Source organism: Perissodus microlepis, chromosome 3 (assembly GCF_051167445.1).
Source record: "Perissodus microlepis isolate ML-2025 ecotype Zambia chromosome 3, ASM5116744v1, whole genome shotgun sequence".
Lineage (NCBI taxonomy): Eukaryota > Metazoa > Chordata > Actinopteri > Cichliformes > Cichlidae > Perissodus > Perissodus microlepis.
In genome coordinates this window covers 27,849,003-27,864,390 of record NC_140463.1, presented here as the reverse complement: position 1 = coordinate 27,864,390, position 15,388 = coordinate 27,849,003, and the positions used below count along the sequence as shown (strand labels likewise).

The window sequence follows — 15,388 nt, the reverse complement described above, 5'->3', positions numbered from 1 at the left end:
TGGTCTTGGCCAGGTAGTGAGGGCAGCTGGATCTGTTTTGACCCCTTCTGATGATACAACATAGCCGAGATATTGGACAGATGTCCTGAAGAACTGACATTTCTCTGGCGACAGCTTTAAAGTAAATTCTTTCATCCTATGGAGGAGCTTCAGCGATCGTTCCTCATGGTTCTCAAGTGTAGCTGAGAAAGGAGTGACATCATCAAGAAAAACCGAGACCTGACTCAAATTCCTGCTGCCTATACACTTTTCCATAACATAAGAGGAAACAAGAACACCTCCTTATGCTGTTTTTAATAGAGAACACTTGGGCATTTATTTTAACACAACACCTAACAGTCTTACCTTCTCTTATCAGTAACTCGAATGATTTGCAGAATCTTGACAGTGCTTTTGGGACAAAAGCTCAATATAACCCTGCCTCACTCAGTTTCTATACTGGTCCATTTATGTCTGTTGTTACAGTTGCGCAGTTTCATGTTTTAGCACACTTTCAGTTTTGATTTTTTTTCATCTGCATGTGGTGCACAGCTGCTGGGGTGTCCTTTGCTAAATCTTTAGTGCCTCCAAACTTGAGATTCAACACCTTACTTTCTTTTATTTTGACATTGAGGAAAAGTTGCCTACACAGAACTTCTTATTTTGAAATAGCTCAACAGGCACTGCTGGGATTTGAACCCAGGATCTCCTGTTTACAAGACAGGTGCTTTGACCGGCTAAGCTACAGTGCCTCCTTCAGGGAAGGGAAAAACCAAGTAACCTCTGCAGACACAGGTTTGAATCGGTTCGTCACATTTTTCCCCACCAGCTGTTGGACAGTAGCTAGAGGCACACAGCTCAAGGCGCTGTGGCTTAGCTGGCCAAAGCGCCTGTCTCGTAAACAGGAGATCCTGGGTTCAAATCCCAGCAGTGCCTTACCTCCCTACCAATGCCATTACATTTCATTAACGAGTGCTGATGGCGGAAGCATTGGGAGTTATGCTTTCTCTCCTTCGTTTCCAAGAAGAGGACACAATGAAGATCTAGACACGCCCAAGACATCAATATTGGGTGAACAACCCTCAGAAGCTCCACTAGCGGTTTAATGCCTGGGACCCTCCAGCATTTGTTCTAGAACTGAAGAAGCTTCTTGGATCAGGTGAAAAGAAGTTTTTAAAGCTCTCAAGAGTACTGTGAGGTGGATAACTGAGGACATACACAGACTTGGAAAGATTTCCCAACTCCAAGATTAAGAATGCAATCAACACTGTGAAGAAGATGGTTTCAAATGGTAACAGGAAGGCACTGCTGGGATTTGAACCCAGGGTCTCCTGTTTACTAGACAGGCGCTTTGACCAGCTAAGCCACAGTGCCTCCTGCTGTCAGACAAACCGGTAATACCTGGTATTACCTGGTACTGCAGAAGGAGACGAGTTCAATTTTTTAACTTTTGTGCACTATAAATGTAGGATATGGTCAAATAGTCCAACAAGAAACTTCCTGTTCCTCACTTCTTCAATGACCTCAGTGGAAACATCATAAGGTGAAGGAGAATCTTTTGAGACTGATTCAACAGGGTGAGTCTGAACAAGTCCTCAAAACAACTCTATTTCCCTTGGCAAGGGTGGATTCCCGCACTTTACTGTCAAACCTTTGTTTGTTTCGCAAAGCACTCTTTTGACTGTGCTCAATGGCTAACTGGTAGCTTTCTGCAAGACTCTCTCAGCTCTCCAGATCTAATTTCTGTTCACGTAGCCAATCGGAAAGAGACATCTGCATCAGGGGGCATGGCCCAGCTACATCAGTTTGACAGAAATCTGCTGGTATTGCAGAGGCTCCAATAGCCAAACATTGTACTCGTGCAGACGATGGTACTGCTGCCTCCTCCTCAAGAGTTGAGGAATACTCATGTCTCTTGCATACTGCCTTTACTGCCTCGGTTGGAAAATCAGGCTCTTTGTTGCGGCGCAAGAGCTGTGCAGTAAAGCCTTCAATGGCATTTTCCTCATCATTAGAACTCTGATCAGATATATCACAGGCATGCCGATACGGACGTCTCAACAGCCCATCTGCATCTTGGTTGTTCTTCCCAGCGCTATACTCAATGTCAAAATCAAAACTGGAAAGTACGGCCAACCAGCAATGCCCTACTGCGTCCAACTTTGCAGATGTTAAAACGTAAGTGAGTGGATTATTGTCTGTCATCACTGTAAATTTTGCTCCATAGAGATAGCGGAAAACGTTCTGGGTGACAGCCCACTTCACAGACAGGAAGTCAAGCTTGTGTGCAGGGTACCTTTGCTCGGACTTGGAGAGACCCCTACTGGCACAGGCAGTGACTCTTAACTTGCTCTCCTGTTCTTGATATAAGGCTGCACCGAGAACATGGGCGCTTGCATCGGTGTGCACAATATAATGTCTCTTTGGATCTGCAAACCCAAGAACAGGAGCTGTTGTGAGCTTGAGAATCAATGTCTTAAAAGTATCTTCAGCGGTTGGGGTCCATTTTTCGTGAAAAGGCTTTTTGAGTTCCGCACTGGTAGAAACCTTGTGGTTTCTGCCAGACAGACTGGATTTTCTCTTCAGTGGGAGGCAACCAGCACTTAAGTGATTAAGGGGTATTGCAAGCTTGGAATAGTCTTTTATAAACCTCCTGTAATATCCACTGAACCCAAGGAAAGACTTAAGCTACTTGATGTTAGCTGGTCTTGGCCAGGTAGTGAGGGCAGCTGGATCTGTTTTGACCCCTTCTGATGATACAACATAGCCTAGATATTGGACAGATGTCCTTAAGGAACTGACATTTGTCTGGCGACAGCTTTAAAGTAAATTCTTTCATCCTATGGAGGACCTTCAGCGATCGTTCCTCATGGTTCTCAAGTGTAGCTGAGAAAGGAGTGACATCATCAAGAAAAACCGAGACCTGACTCAAATTCCTGCTGCCTATACACTTTTCCATAACATAAGAGGAAACAAGAACACCTCCTTATGCTGTTTTTAATAGAGAACACTTGGGCATTTATTTTAACACAACACCTAACAGTCTTACCTTCTCTTATCAGTAACTCGAATGATTTGCAGAATCTTGACAGTGCTTTTGGGACAAAAGCTCAATATAACCCTGCCTCACTCAGTTTCTATACTGGTCCATTTATGTCTGTTGTTACAGTTGCGCAGTTTCATGTTTTAGCACACTTTCAGTTTTGATTTTTTTTCATCTGCATGTGGTGCACAGCTGCTGGGGTGTCCTTTGCTAAATCTTTAGTGCCTCCAAACTTGAGATTCAACACCTTACTTTCTTTTATTTTGACATTGAGGAAAAGTTGCCTACACAGAACTTCTTATTTTGAAATAGCTCAACAGGCACTGCTGGGATTTGAACCCAGGATCTCCTGTTTACAAGACAGGTGCTTTGACCGGCTAAGCTACAGTGCCTCCTTCAGGGAAGGGAAAAACCAAGTAACCTCTGCAGACACAGGTTTGAATCGGTTCGTCACATTTTTCCCCACCAGCTGTTGGACAGTAGCTAGAGGCACACAGCTCAAGGCGCTGTGGCTTAGCTGGCCAAAGCGCCTGTCTCGTAAACAGGAGATCCTGGGTTCAAATCCCAGCAGTGCCTTACCTCCCTACCAATGCCATTACATTTCATTAACGAGTGCTGATGGCGGGAAGCATTGGGAGTTATGCTTTCTCTCCTTCGTTTCCAAGAAGAGGACACAATGAAGATCTAGACACGCCCAAGACATCAATATTGGGTGAACAACCCTCAGAAGCTCCACTAGCGGTTTAATGCCTGGGACCCTCCAGCATTTGTTCTAGAACTGAAGAAGCTTCTTGGATCAGGTGAAAAGAAGTTTTTAAAGCTCTCAAGAGTACTGTCAGGTGGATAACTGAGGACATACACAGACTTGGAAAGATTTCCCAACTCCAAGATTAAGAATGCAATCAACACTGTGAAGAAGATGGTTTCAAATGGTAACAGGAAGGCACTGCTGGGATTTGAACCCAGGGTCTCCTGTTTACTAGACAGGCGCTTTGACCAGCTAAGCCACAGTGCCTCCTGCTGTCAGGCAAACCGGTAATACCTGGTATTACCTGGTACTGCAGAAGGAGACGAGTTCAATTTTTTAACTTTTGTGCACTATAAATGTAGGATATGGTCAAATAGTCCAACAAGTAACTTCCTGTTCCTCACTTCTTCAATGACCTCAGTGGAAACATCATAAGGTGAAGGAGAATCTTTTGAGACTGATTCAACAGGGTGAGTCTGAACAAGTCCTCAAAACAACTCTATTTCCCTTGGCAAGGGTGGATTCCCGCACTTTACTGTCAAACCTTTGTTTGTTTCGCAAAGCACTCTTTTGACTGTGCTCAATGGCTAACTGGTAGCTTTCTGCAAGACTCTCTCAGCTCTCCAGATCTAATTTCTGTTCACGTAGCCAATCGGAAAGAGACATCTGCATCAGGGGGCATGGCCCAGCTACATCAGTTTGACAGAAATCTGCTGGTATTGCAGAGGCTCCAATAGCCAAACATTGTACTCGTGCAGACGATGGTACTGCTGCCTCCTCCTCAAGAGTTGAGGAATACTCATGTCTCTTGCATACTGCCTTTACTGCCTCGGTTGGAAAATCAGGCTCTTTGTTGCGGCGCAAGAGCTGTGCAGTAAAGCCTTCAATGGCATTTTCCTCATCATTAGAACTCTGATCAGATATATCACAGGCATGCCGATACGGACGTCTCAACAGCCCATCTGCATCTTGGTTGTTCTTCCCAGCGCTATACTCAATGTCAAAATCAAAACTGGAAAGTACGGCCAACCAGCAATGCCCTACTGCGTCCAACTTTGCAGATGTTAAAACGTAAGTGAGTGGATTATTGTCTGTCATCACTGTAAATTTTGCTCCATAGAGATAGCGGAAAACGTTCTGGGTGACAGCCCACTTCACAGACAGGAAGTCAAGCTTGTGTGCAGGGTACCTTTGCTCGGACTTGGAGAGACCCCTACTGGCACAGGCAGTGACTCTTAACTTGCTCTCCTGTTCTTGATATAAGGCTGCACCGAGAACATGGGCGCTTGCATCGGTGTGCACAATATAATGTCTCTTTGGATCTGCAAACCCAAGAACAGGAGCTGTTGTGAGCTTGAGAATCAATGTCTTAAAAGTATCTTCAGCGGTTGGGGTCCATTTTTCGTGAAAAGGCTTTTTGAGTTCCGCACTGGTAGAAACCTTGTGGTTTCTGCCAGACAGACTGGATTTTCTCTTCAGTGGGAGGCAACCAGCACTTAAGTGATTAAGGGGTATTGCAAGCTTGGAATAGTCTTTTATAAACCTCCTGTAATATCCAGTGAACCCAAGGAAAGACTTAAGCTACTTGATGTTAGCTGGTCTTGGCCAGGTAGTGAGGGCAGCTGGATCTGTTTTGACCCCTTCTGATGATACAACATAGCCGAGATATTGGACAGATGTCCTTAAGGAACTGACATTTTTCTGGCGACAGCTTTAAAGTAAATTCTTTCATCCTATGGAGGACCTTCAGCGATCGTTCCTCATGGTTCTCAAGTGTAGCTGAGAAAGGAGTGACATCATCAAGAAAAACCGAGACCTGACTCAAATTCCTGCTGCCTATACACTTTTCCATAACATAAGAGGAAACAAGAACACCTCCTTATGCTGTTTTTAATAGAGAACACTTGGGCATTTATTTTAACACAACACCTAACAGTCTTACCTTCTCTTATCAGTAACTCGAATGATTTGCAGAATCTTGACAGTACTTTTGGGACGAAAGCTCAATATAACCCTGCCTCACCCAGTTTCTATACTGGTCCATTTATGTCTGTTGTTACAGTTGCGCAGTTTCATGTTTTAGTACACTTTCAGTTTTGATTTTTTTTCATCTGCATGTGGTGCACAGCTGCTGGGGTGTCCTTTGCTAAATCTTTAGTGTCTCCAAACTTGAGATTCAACACCTTACTTTCTTTTATTTTGACATTGAGGAAAAGTTGCCTACACAGAACTTCTTATTTTGAAATAGCTCAACAGGCACTGCTGGGATTTGAACCCAGGATCTCCTGTTAACAAGACAGGTGCTTTGACCGGCTAAGCTACAGTGCCTCCTTCAGGGAAGGGAAAAACCAAGTAACCTCTGCAGACACAGGTTTGAATCGGTTCGTCACATTTTTCCCCACCAGCTGTTGGACAGTAGCTAGAGGCACACAGCTCAAGGCGCTGTGGCTTAGCTGGCCAAAGCGCCTGTCTCGTAAACAGGAGATCCTGGGTTCAAATCCCAGCAGTGCCTTACCTCCCTACCAATGCCATTACATTTCATTAACGAGTGCTGATGGCGGGAAGCATTGGGAGTTATGCTTTCTCTCCTTTGTTTCCAAGAAGAGGACACAATGAAGATTTAGACACGCCCAAGACATCAATATTGGGTGAACACCCCTCAGAAGCTCCACTAGCGGTTTAATGCCTGGGACCCTCCAGCATTTGTTCTAGAACTGAAGAAGCTTCTTGGATCAGGTGAAAAGAAGTTTTTAAAGCTCTCAAGAGTACTGTGAGGTGGATAACTGAGGACATACACAGACTTGGAAAGATTTCCCAACTCCAAGATTAAGAATGCAATCAACACTGTGAAGAAGATGGTTTCAAATGGTAACAGGAAGGCACTGCTGGGATTTGAACCCAGGGTCTCCTGTTTACTAGACAGGCGCTTTGACCAGCTAAGCCACAGTGCCTCCTGCTGTCAGGCAAACCGGTAATACCTGGTATTACCTGGTACTGCAGAAGGAGACGAGTTCAATTTTTTAACTTTTGTGCACTATAAATGTAGGATATGGTCAAATAGTCCAACAAGTAACTTCCTGTTCCTCACTTCTTCAATGACCTCAGTGGAAACATCATAAGGTGAAGGAGAATCTTTTGAGACTGATTCAACAGGGTGAGTCTGAACAAGTCCTCAAAACAACTCTATTTCCCTTGGCAAGGGTGGATTCCCGCACTTTACTGTCAAACCTTTGTTTGTTTCGCAAAGCACTCTTTTGACTGTGCTCAATGGCTAACTGGTAGCTTTCTGCAAGACTCTCTCAGCTCTCCAGATCTAATTTCTGTTCACGTAGCCAATCGGAAAGAGACATCTGCATCAGGGGGCATGGCCCAGCTACATCAGTTTGACAGAAATCTGCTGGTATTGCAGAGGCTCCAATAGCCAAACATTGTACTCGTGCAGACGATGGTACTGCTGCCTCCTCCTCAAGAGTTGAGGAATACTCATGTCTCTTGCATACTGCCTTTACTGCCTCGGTTGGAAAATCAGGCTCTTTGTTGCGGCGCAAGAGCTGTGCAGTAAAGCCTTCAATGGCATTTTCCTCATCATTAGAACTCTGATCAGATATATCACAGGCATGCCGATACGGACGTCTCAACAGCCCATCTGCATCTTGGTTGTTCTTCCCAGCGCTATACTCAATGTCAAAATCAAAACTGGAAAGTACGGCCAACCAGCAATGCCCTACTGCGTCCAACTTTGCAGATGTTAAAACGTAAGTGAGTGGATTATTGTCTGTCATCACTGTAAATTTTGCTCCATAGAGATAGCGGAAAACGTTCTGGGTGACAGCCCACTTCACAGACAGGAAGTCAAGCTTGTGTGCAGGGTACCTTTGCTCGGACTTGGAGAGACCCCTACTGGCACAGGCAGTGACTCTTAACTTGCTCTCCTGTTCTTGATATAAGGCTGCACCGAGAACATGGGCGCTTGCATCGGTGTGCACAATATAATGTCTCTTTGGATCTGCAAACCCAAGAACAGGAGCTGTTGTGAGCTTGAGAATCAATGTCTTAAAAGTATCTTCAGCGGTTGGGGTCCATTTTTCGTGAAAAGGCTTTTTGAGTTCCGCACTGGTAGAAACCTTGTGGTTTCTGCCAGACAGACTGGATTTTCTCTTCAGTGGGAGGCAACCAGCACTTAAGTGATTAAGGGGTATTACAAGCTTGGAATAGTCTTTTATAAACCTCCTGTAATATCCAGTGAACCCAAGGAAAGACTTAAGCTACTTGATGTTAGCTGGTCTTGGCCAGGTAGTGAGGGCAGCTGGATCTGTTTTGACCCCTTCTGATGATACAACATAGCCGAGATATTGGACAGATGTCCTTAAGGAACTGACATTTTTCTGGCGACAGCTTTAAAGTAAATTCTTTCATCCTATGGAGGACCTTCAGCGATCGTTCCTCATGGTTCTCAAGTGTAGCTGAGAAAGGAGTGACATCATCAAGAAAAACCGAGACCTGACTCAAATTCCTGCTGCCTATACACTTTTCCATAACATAAGAGGAAACAAGAACACCTCCTTATGCTGTTTTTAATAGAGAACACTTGGGCATTTATTTTAACACAACACCTAACAGTCTTACCTTCTCTTATCAGTAACTCGAATGATTTGCAGAATCTTGACAGTACTTTTGGGACGAAAGCTCAATATAACCCTGCCTCACCCAGTTTCTATACTGGTCCATTTATGTCTGTTGTTACAGTTGCGCAGTTTCATGTTTTAGTACACTTTCAGTTTTGATTTTTTTTCATCTGCATGTGGTGCACAGCTGCTGGGGTGTCCTTTGCTAAATCTTTAGTGTCTCCAAACTTGAGATTCAACACCTTACTTTCTTTTATTTTGACATTGAGGAAAAGTTGCCTACACAGAACTTCTTATTTTGAAATAGCTCAACAGGCACTGCTGGGATTTGAATCCAGGATCTCCTGTTTACAAGACAGGTGCTTTGACCGGCTAAGCTACAGTGCCTCCTTCAGGGAAGGGAAAAACCAAGTAACCTCTGCAGACACAGGTTTGAATCGGTTCGTCACATTTTTCCCCACCAGCTGTTGGACAGTAGCTAGAGGCACACAGCTCAAGGCGCTGTGGCTTAGCTGGCCAAAGCGCCTGTCTCGTAAACAGGAGATCCTGGGTTCAAATCCCAGCAGTGCCTTACCTCCCTACCAATGCCATTACATTTCATTAACGAGTGCTGATGGCGGGAAGCATTGGGAGTTATGCTTTCTCTCCTTTGTTTCCAAGAAGAGGACACAATGAAGATTTAGACACGCCCAAGACATCAATATTGGGTGAACACCCCTCAGAAGCTCCACTAGCGGTTTAATGCCTGGGACCCTCCAGCATTTGTTCTAGAACTGAAGAAGCTTCTTGGATCAGGTGAAAAGAAGTTTTTAAAGCTCTCAAGAGTACTGTGAGGTGGATAACTGAGGACATACACAGACTTGGAAAGATTTCCCAACTCCAAGATTAAGAATGCAATCAACACTGTGAAGAAGATGGTTTCAAATGGTAACAGGAAGGCACTGCTGGGATTTGAACCCAGGGTCTCCTGTTTACTAGACAGGCGCTTTGACCAGCTAAGCCACAGTGCCTCCTGCTGTCAGGCAAACCGGTAATACCTGGTATTACCTGGTACTGCAGAAGGAGACGAGTTCAATTTTTTAACTTTTGTGCACTATAAATGTAGGATATGGTCAAATAGTCCAACAAGTAACTTCCTGTTCCTCACTTCTTCAATGACCTCAGTGGAAACATCATAAGGTGAAGGAGAATCTTTTGAGACTGATTCAACAGGGTGAGTCTGAACAAGTCCTCAAAACAACTCTATTTCCCTTGGCAAGGGTGGATTCCCGCACTTTACTGTCAAACCTTTGTTTGTTTCGCAAAGCACTCTTTTGACTGTGCTCAATGGCTAACTGGTAGCTTTCTGCAAGACTCTCTCAGCTCTCCAGATCTAATTTCTGTTCACGTAGCCAATCGGAAAGAGACATCTGCATCAGGGGGCATGGCCCAGCTACATCAGTTTGACAGAAATCTGCTGGTATTGCAGAGGCTCCAATAGCCAAACATTGTACTCGTGCAGACGATGGTACTGCTGCCTCCTCCTCAAGAGTTGAGGAATACTCATGTCTCTTGCATACTGCCTTTACTGCCTCGGTTGGAAAATCAGGCTCTTTGTTGCGGCGCAAGAGCTGTGCAGTAAAGCCTTCAATGGCATTTTCCTCATCATTAGAACTCTGATCAGATATATCACAGGCATGCCGATACGGACGTCTCAACAGCCCATCTGCATCTTGGTTGTTCTTCCCAGCGCTATACTCAATGTCAAAATCAAAACTGGAAAGTACGGCCAACCAGCAATGCCCTACTGCGTCCAACTTTGCAGATGTTAAAACGTAAGTGAGTGGATTATTGTCTGTCATCACTGTAAATTTTGCTCCATAGAGATAGCGGAAAACGTTCTGGGTGACAGCCCACTTCACAGACAGGAAGTCAAGCTTGTGTGCAGGGTACCTTTGCTCGGACTTGGAGAGACCCCTACTGGCACAGGCAGTGACTCTTAACTTGCTCTCCTGTTCTTGATATAAGGCTGCACCGAGAACATGGGCGCTTGCATCGGTGTGCACAATATAATGTCTCTTTGGATCTGCAAACCCAAGAACAGGAGCTGTTGTGAGCTTGAGAATCAATGTCTTAAAAGTATCTTCAGCGGTTGGGGTCCATTTTTCGTGAAAAGGCTTTTTGAGTTCCGCACTGGTAGAAACCTTGTGGTTTCTGCCAGACAGACTGGATTTTCTCTTCAGTGGGAGGCAACCAGCACTTAGGTGATTAAGGGGTATTGCAAGCTTGGAATAGTCTTTTATAAACCTCCTGTAATATCCAGTGAACCCAAGGAAAGACTTAAGCTACTTGATGTTAGCTGGTCTTGGCCAGGTAGTGAGGGCAGCTGGATCTGTTTTGACCCCTTCTGATGATACAACATAGCCGAGATATTGGACAGATGTCCTTAAGGAACTGACATTTTTCTGGCGACAGCTTTAAAGTAAATTCTTTCATCCTATGGAGGACCTTCAGCGATCGTTCCTCATGGTTCTCAAGTGTAGCTGAGAAAGGAGTGACATCATCAAGAAAAACCGAGACATGACTCAAATTCCTGCTGCCTATACACTTTTCCATAACATAAGAGGAAACAAGAACACCTCCTTATGCTGTTTTTAATAGAGAACACTTGGGCATTTATTTTAACACAACACCTAACAGTCTTACCTTCTCTTATCAGTAACTCGAATGATTTGCAGAATCTTGACAGTGCTTTTGGGACGAAAGCTCAATATAACCCTGCCTCACCCAGTTTCTATACTGGTCCATTTATGTCTGTTGTTACAGTTGCGCAGTTTCATGTTTTAGTACACTTTCAGTTTTGATTTTTTTTCATCTGCATGTGGTGCACAGCTGCTGGCGTGTCCTTTGCTAAATCTTTAGTGCCTCCAAACTTGAGATTCAACACCTTACTTTCTTTTATTTTGACATTGAGGAAAAGTTGCCTACACAGAACTTCTTATTTTGAAATAGCTCAACAGGCACTGCTGGGATTTGAACCCAGGATCTCCTGTTTACAAGACAGGTGCTTTGACCGGCTAAGCTACAGTGCCTCCTTCAGGGAAGGGAAAAACCAAGTAACCTCTGCAGACACAGGTTTGAATCGGTTCGTCACATTTTTCCCCACCAGCTGTTGGACAGTAGCTAGAGGCACACAGCTCAAGGCGCTGTGGCTTAGCTGGCCAAAGCGCCTGTCTCGTAAACAGGAGATCCTGGGTTCAAATCCCAGCAGTGCCTTACCTCCCTACCAATGCCATTGCATTTCATTAACGAGTGCTGATGGCGGGAAGCATTGGGAGTTATGCTTTCTCTCCTTCGTTTCCAAGAAGAGGACACAATGAAGATCTAGACACGCCCAAGACATCAATATTGGGTGAACAACCCTCAGAAGCTCCACTAGCGGTTTAATGCCTGGGACCCTCCAGCATTTGTTCTAGAACTGAAGAAGCTTCTTGGATCAGGTGAAAAGAAGTTTTTAAAGCTCTCAAGAGTACTGTGAGGTGGATAACTGAGGACGTACACAGACTTGGAAAGATTTCCCAACTCCAACATTAAGAATGCAATCAACACTGTGAAGAAGATGGTTTCAAATGGTAACAGGAAGGCACTGCTGGGATTTGAACCCAGGGTCTCCTGTTTACTAGACAGGCGCTTTGACCAGCTAAGCCACAGTGCCTCCTGCTGTCAGGCAAACCGGTAATACCTGGTATTACCTGGTACTGCAGAAGGAGACGAGTTCAATTTTTTAACTTTTGTGCACTATAAATGTAGGATATGGTCAAATAGTCCAACAAGTAACTTCCTGTTCCTCACTTCTTCAATGACCTCAGTGGAAACATCATAAGGTGAAGGAGAATCTTTTGAGACTGATTCAACAGGGTGAGTCTGAACAAGTCCTCAAAACAACTCTATTTCCCTTGGCAAGGGTGGATTCCCGCACTTTACTGTCAAACCTTTGTTTGTTTCGCAAAGCACTCTTTTGACTGTGCTCAATGGCTAACTGGTAGCTTTCTGCAAGACTCTCTCAGCTCTCCAGATCTAATTTCTGTTCACGTAGCCAATCGGAAAGAGACATCTGCATCAGGGGGCATGGCCCAGCTACATCAGTTTGACAGAAATCTGCTGGTATTGCAGAGGCTCCAATAGCCAAACATTGTACTCGTGCAGACGATGGTACTGCTGCCTCCTCCTCAAGAGTTGAGGAATACTCATGTCTCTTGCATACTGCCTTTACTGCCTCGGTTGGAAAATCAGGCTCTTTGTTGCGGCGCAAGAGCTGTGCAGTAAAGCCTTCAATGGCATTTTCCTCATCATTAGAACTCTGATCAGATATATCACAGGCATGCCGATACGGACGTCTCAACAGCCCATCTGCATCTTGGTTGTTCTTCCCAGCGCTATACTCAATGTCAAAATCAAAACTGGAAAGTACGGCCAACCAGCAATGCCCTACTGCGTCCAACTTTGCAGATGTTAAAACGTAAGTGAGTGGATTATTGTCTGTCATCACTGTAAATTTTGCTCCATAGAGATAGCGGAAAACGTTCTGGGTGACAGCCCACTTCACAGACAGGAAGTCAAGCTTGTGTGCAGGGTACCTTTGCTCGGACTTGGAGAGACCCCTACTGGCACAGGCAGTGACTCTTAACTTGCTCTCCTGTTCTTGATATAAGGCTGCACCGAGAACATGGGCGCTTGCATCGGTGTGCACAATATAATGTCTCTTTGGATCTGCAAACCCAAGAACAGGAGCTGTTGTGAGCTTGAGAATCAATGTCTTAAAAGTATCTTCAGCGGTTGGGGTCCATTTTTCGTGAAAAGGCTTTTTGAGTTCCGCACTGGTAGAAACCTTGTGGTTTCTGCCAGACAGACTGGATTTTCTCTTCAGTGGGAGGCAACCAGCACTTAAGTGATTAAGGGGTATTGCAAGCTTGGAATAGTCTTTTATAAACCTCCTGTAATATCCAGTGAACCCAAGGAAAGACTTAAGCTACTTGATGTAAGCTGGTCTTGGCCAGGTAGTGAGGGCAGCTGGATCTGTTTTGACCCCTTCTGATGATACAACATAGCCGAGATATTGGACAGATGTCCTTAAGGAACTGACATTTGTCTGGCGACAGCTTTAAAGTAAATTCTTTCATCCTATGGAGGACCTTCAGCGATCGTTCCTCATGGTTCTCAAGTGTAGCTGAGAAAGGAGTGACATCATCAAGAAAAACCGAGACCTGACTCAAATTCCTGCTGCCTATACACTTTTCCATAACATAAGAGGAAACAAGAACACCTCCTTATGCTGTTTTTAATAGAGAACACTTGGGCATTTATTTTAACACAACACCTAACAGTCTTACCTTCTCTTATCAGTAACTCGAACGATTTGCAGAATCTTGACAGTGCTTTTGGGACGAAAGCTCAATATAACCCTGCCTCACCCAGTTTTTATAATGGTCCATTTATGTCTGTTGTTACAGTTGCGCAGTTTCATGTTTTAGTACACTTTCAGTTTTGATTTTTTTTCATCTGCATGTGGTGCACAGCTGCTGGGGTGTCCTTTGCTAAATCTTTAGTGCCTCCAAACTTGAGATTCAACACCTTACTTTCTTTTATTTTGACATTGAGGAAAAGTTGCCTACACAGAACTTCTTATTTTGAAATAGCTCAACAGGCACTGCTGGGATTTGAACCCAGGATCTCCTGTTTACAAGACAGGTGCTTTGACCGGCTAAGCTACAGTTCCTCCTTCAGGGAAGGGAAAAACCAAGTAACCTCTGCAGACACAGGTTTGAATCGGTTCGTCACATTTTTCCCCACCAGCTGTTGGACAGTAGCTAGAGGCACACAGCTCAAGGCGCTGTGGCTTAGCTGGCCAAAGCGCCTGTCTCGTAAACAGGAGATCCTGGGTTCAAATCCCAGCAGTGCCTTACCTCCCTACCAATGCCATTACATTTCATTAACGAGTGCTGATGGCGGGAAGCATTGGGAGTTATGCTTTCTCTCCTTCGTTTCCAAGAAGAGGACACAATGAAGATTTAGACACGCCCAAGACATCAATATTGGGTGAACAACCCTCAGAAGCTCCACTAGCGGTTTAATGCCTGGGACCCTCCAGCATTTGTTCTAGAACTGAAGAAGCTTCTTGGATCAGGTGAAAAGAAGTTTTTAAAGCTCTCAAGAGTACTGTGAGGTGGATAACTGAGGACATACACAGACTTGGAAAGATTTCCCAACTCCAAGATTAAGAATGCAATCAACACTGTGAAGAAGATGGTTTCAAATGGTAACAGGAAGGTACTGCTGGGATTTGAACCCAGGGTCTCCTGTTTACTAGACAGGCGCTTTGACCAGCTAAGCCACAGTGCCTCCTGCTGTCAGGCAAACCGGTAATACCTGGTATTACCTGGTACTGCAGAAGGAGACGAGTTCAATTTTTTAACTTTTGTGCACTATAAATGTAGGATATGGTCAAATAGTCCAACAAGTAACTTCCTGTTCCTCACTTCTTCAATGACCTCAGTGGAAACATCATAAGGTGAAGGAGAATCTTTTGAGACTGATTCAACAGGGTGAGTCTGAACAAGTCCTCAAAACAACTCTATTTCCCTTGGCAAGGGTGGATTCCCGCACTTTACTGTCAAACCTTTGTTTGTTTCGCAAAGCACTCTTTTGACTGTGCTCAATGGCTAACTGGTAGCTTTCTGCAAGACTCTCTCAGCTCTCCAGATCTAATTTCTGTTCACGTAGCCAATCGGAAAGAGACATCTGCATCAGGGGGCATGGCCCAGCTACATCAGTTTGACAGAAATCTGCTGGTATTGCAGAGGCTCCAATAGCCAAACATTGTACTCGTGCAGACGATGGTACTGCTGCCTCCTCCTCAAGAGTTGAGGAATACTCATGTCTCTTGCATACTGCCTTTACTGCCTCGGTTGGAAAATCAGGCTCTTTGTTGCGGCGCAAGAGCTGTGCAGTAAAGCC

General features: G+C 44.7%; 18 non-coding genes across 18 annotated transcripts; 6 read left to right on the top strand and 12 right to left on the bottom strand.

Annotated features, from left to right (window-relative positions):
- Window positions 1-657: 657 nt before the first annotated feature.
- Window positions 658-731, bottom strand: trnat-ugu (transfer RNA threonine (anticodon UGU)). Its single transcript has one exon. It is a non-coding gene; the product is annotated as a tRNA-Thr (tRNA).
- Window positions 732-841: 110 nt separating this feature from the next.
- On the top strand, window positions 842-915 carry trnat-cgu (transfer RNA threonine (anticodon CGU)). Its single transcript has one exon. It is a non-coding gene; the product is annotated as a tRNA-Thr (tRNA).
- A 364-nt stretch (window positions 916-1,279) lies between these two features.
- trnat-agu (transfer RNA threonine (anticodon AGU)) lies at window positions 1,280-1,353 on the bottom strand. Its single transcript has one exon. It is a non-coding gene; the product is annotated as a tRNA-Thr (tRNA).
- Window positions 1,354-3,340: 1,987 nt separating this feature from the next.
- Window positions 3,341-3,414, bottom strand: trnat-ugu (transfer RNA threonine (anticodon UGU)). The gene has a single exon. It is a non-coding gene; the product is annotated as a tRNA-Thr (tRNA).
- Window positions 3,415-3,524: 110 nt separating this feature from the next.
- Window positions 3,525-3,598, top strand: trnat-cgu (transfer RNA threonine (anticodon CGU)). The gene has a single exon. It is a non-coding gene; the product is annotated as a tRNA-Thr (tRNA).
- Window positions 3,599-3,963: 365 nt separating this feature from the next.
- On the bottom strand, window positions 3,964-4,037 carry trnat-agu (transfer RNA threonine (anticodon AGU)). The gene has a single exon. It is a non-coding gene; the product is annotated as a tRNA-Thr (tRNA).
- Window positions 4,038-6,024: 1,987 nt separating this feature from the next.
- trnat-ugu (transfer RNA threonine (anticodon UGU)) lies at window positions 6,025-6,098 on the bottom strand. The gene has a single exon. It is a non-coding gene; the product is annotated as a tRNA-Thr (tRNA).
- Window positions 6,099-6,208: 110 nt separating this feature from the next.
- Window positions 6,209-6,282, top strand: trnat-cgu (transfer RNA threonine (anticodon CGU)). The gene has a single exon. It is a non-coding gene; the product is annotated as a tRNA-Thr (tRNA).
- A 365-nt stretch (window positions 6,283-6,647) lies between these two features.
- trnat-agu (transfer RNA threonine (anticodon AGU)) lies at window positions 6,648-6,721 on the bottom strand. Its single transcript has one exon. It is a non-coding gene; the product is annotated as a tRNA-Thr (tRNA).
- A 1,987-nt stretch (window positions 6,722-8,708) lies between these two features.
- trnat-ugu (transfer RNA threonine (anticodon UGU)) lies at window positions 8,709-8,782 on the bottom strand. Its single transcript has one exon. It is a non-coding gene; the product is annotated as a tRNA-Thr (tRNA).
- A 110-nt stretch (window positions 8,783-8,892) lies between these two features.
- trnat-cgu (transfer RNA threonine (anticodon CGU)) lies at window positions 8,893-8,966 on the top strand. The gene has a single exon. It is a non-coding gene; the product is annotated as a tRNA-Thr (tRNA).
- Window positions 8,967-9,331: 365 nt separating this feature from the next.
- Window positions 9,332-9,405, bottom strand: trnat-agu (transfer RNA threonine (anticodon AGU)). Its single transcript has one exon. It is a non-coding gene; the product is annotated as a tRNA-Thr (tRNA).
- Window positions 9,406-11,392: 1,987 nt separating this feature from the next.
- On the bottom strand, window positions 11,393-11,466 carry trnat-ugu (transfer RNA threonine (anticodon UGU)). Its single transcript has one exon. It is a non-coding gene; the product is annotated as a tRNA-Thr (tRNA).
- A 110-nt stretch (window positions 11,467-11,576) lies between these two features.
- trnat-cgu (transfer RNA threonine (anticodon CGU)) lies at window positions 11,577-11,650 on the top strand. The gene has a single exon. It is a non-coding gene; the product is annotated as a tRNA-Thr (tRNA).
- A 365-nt stretch (window positions 11,651-12,015) lies between these two features.
- Window positions 12,016-12,089, bottom strand: trnat-agu (transfer RNA threonine (anticodon AGU)). Its single transcript has one exon. It is a non-coding gene; the product is annotated as a tRNA-Thr (tRNA).
- A 1,987-nt stretch (window positions 12,090-14,076) lies between these two features.
- trnat-ugu (transfer RNA threonine (anticodon UGU)) lies at window positions 14,077-14,150 on the bottom strand. Its single transcript has one exon. It is a non-coding gene; the product is annotated as a tRNA-Thr (tRNA).
- Window positions 14,151-14,260: 110 nt separating this feature from the next.
- On the top strand, window positions 14,261-14,334 carry trnat-cgu (transfer RNA threonine (anticodon CGU)). Its single transcript has one exon. It is a non-coding gene; the product is annotated as a tRNA-Thr (tRNA).
- Window positions 14,335-14,699: 365 nt separating this feature from the next.
- Window positions 14,700-14,773, bottom strand: trnat-agu (transfer RNA threonine (anticodon AGU)). Its single transcript has one exon. It is a non-coding gene; the product is annotated as a tRNA-Thr (tRNA).
- Window positions 14,774-15,388: the final 615 nt, after the last annotated feature.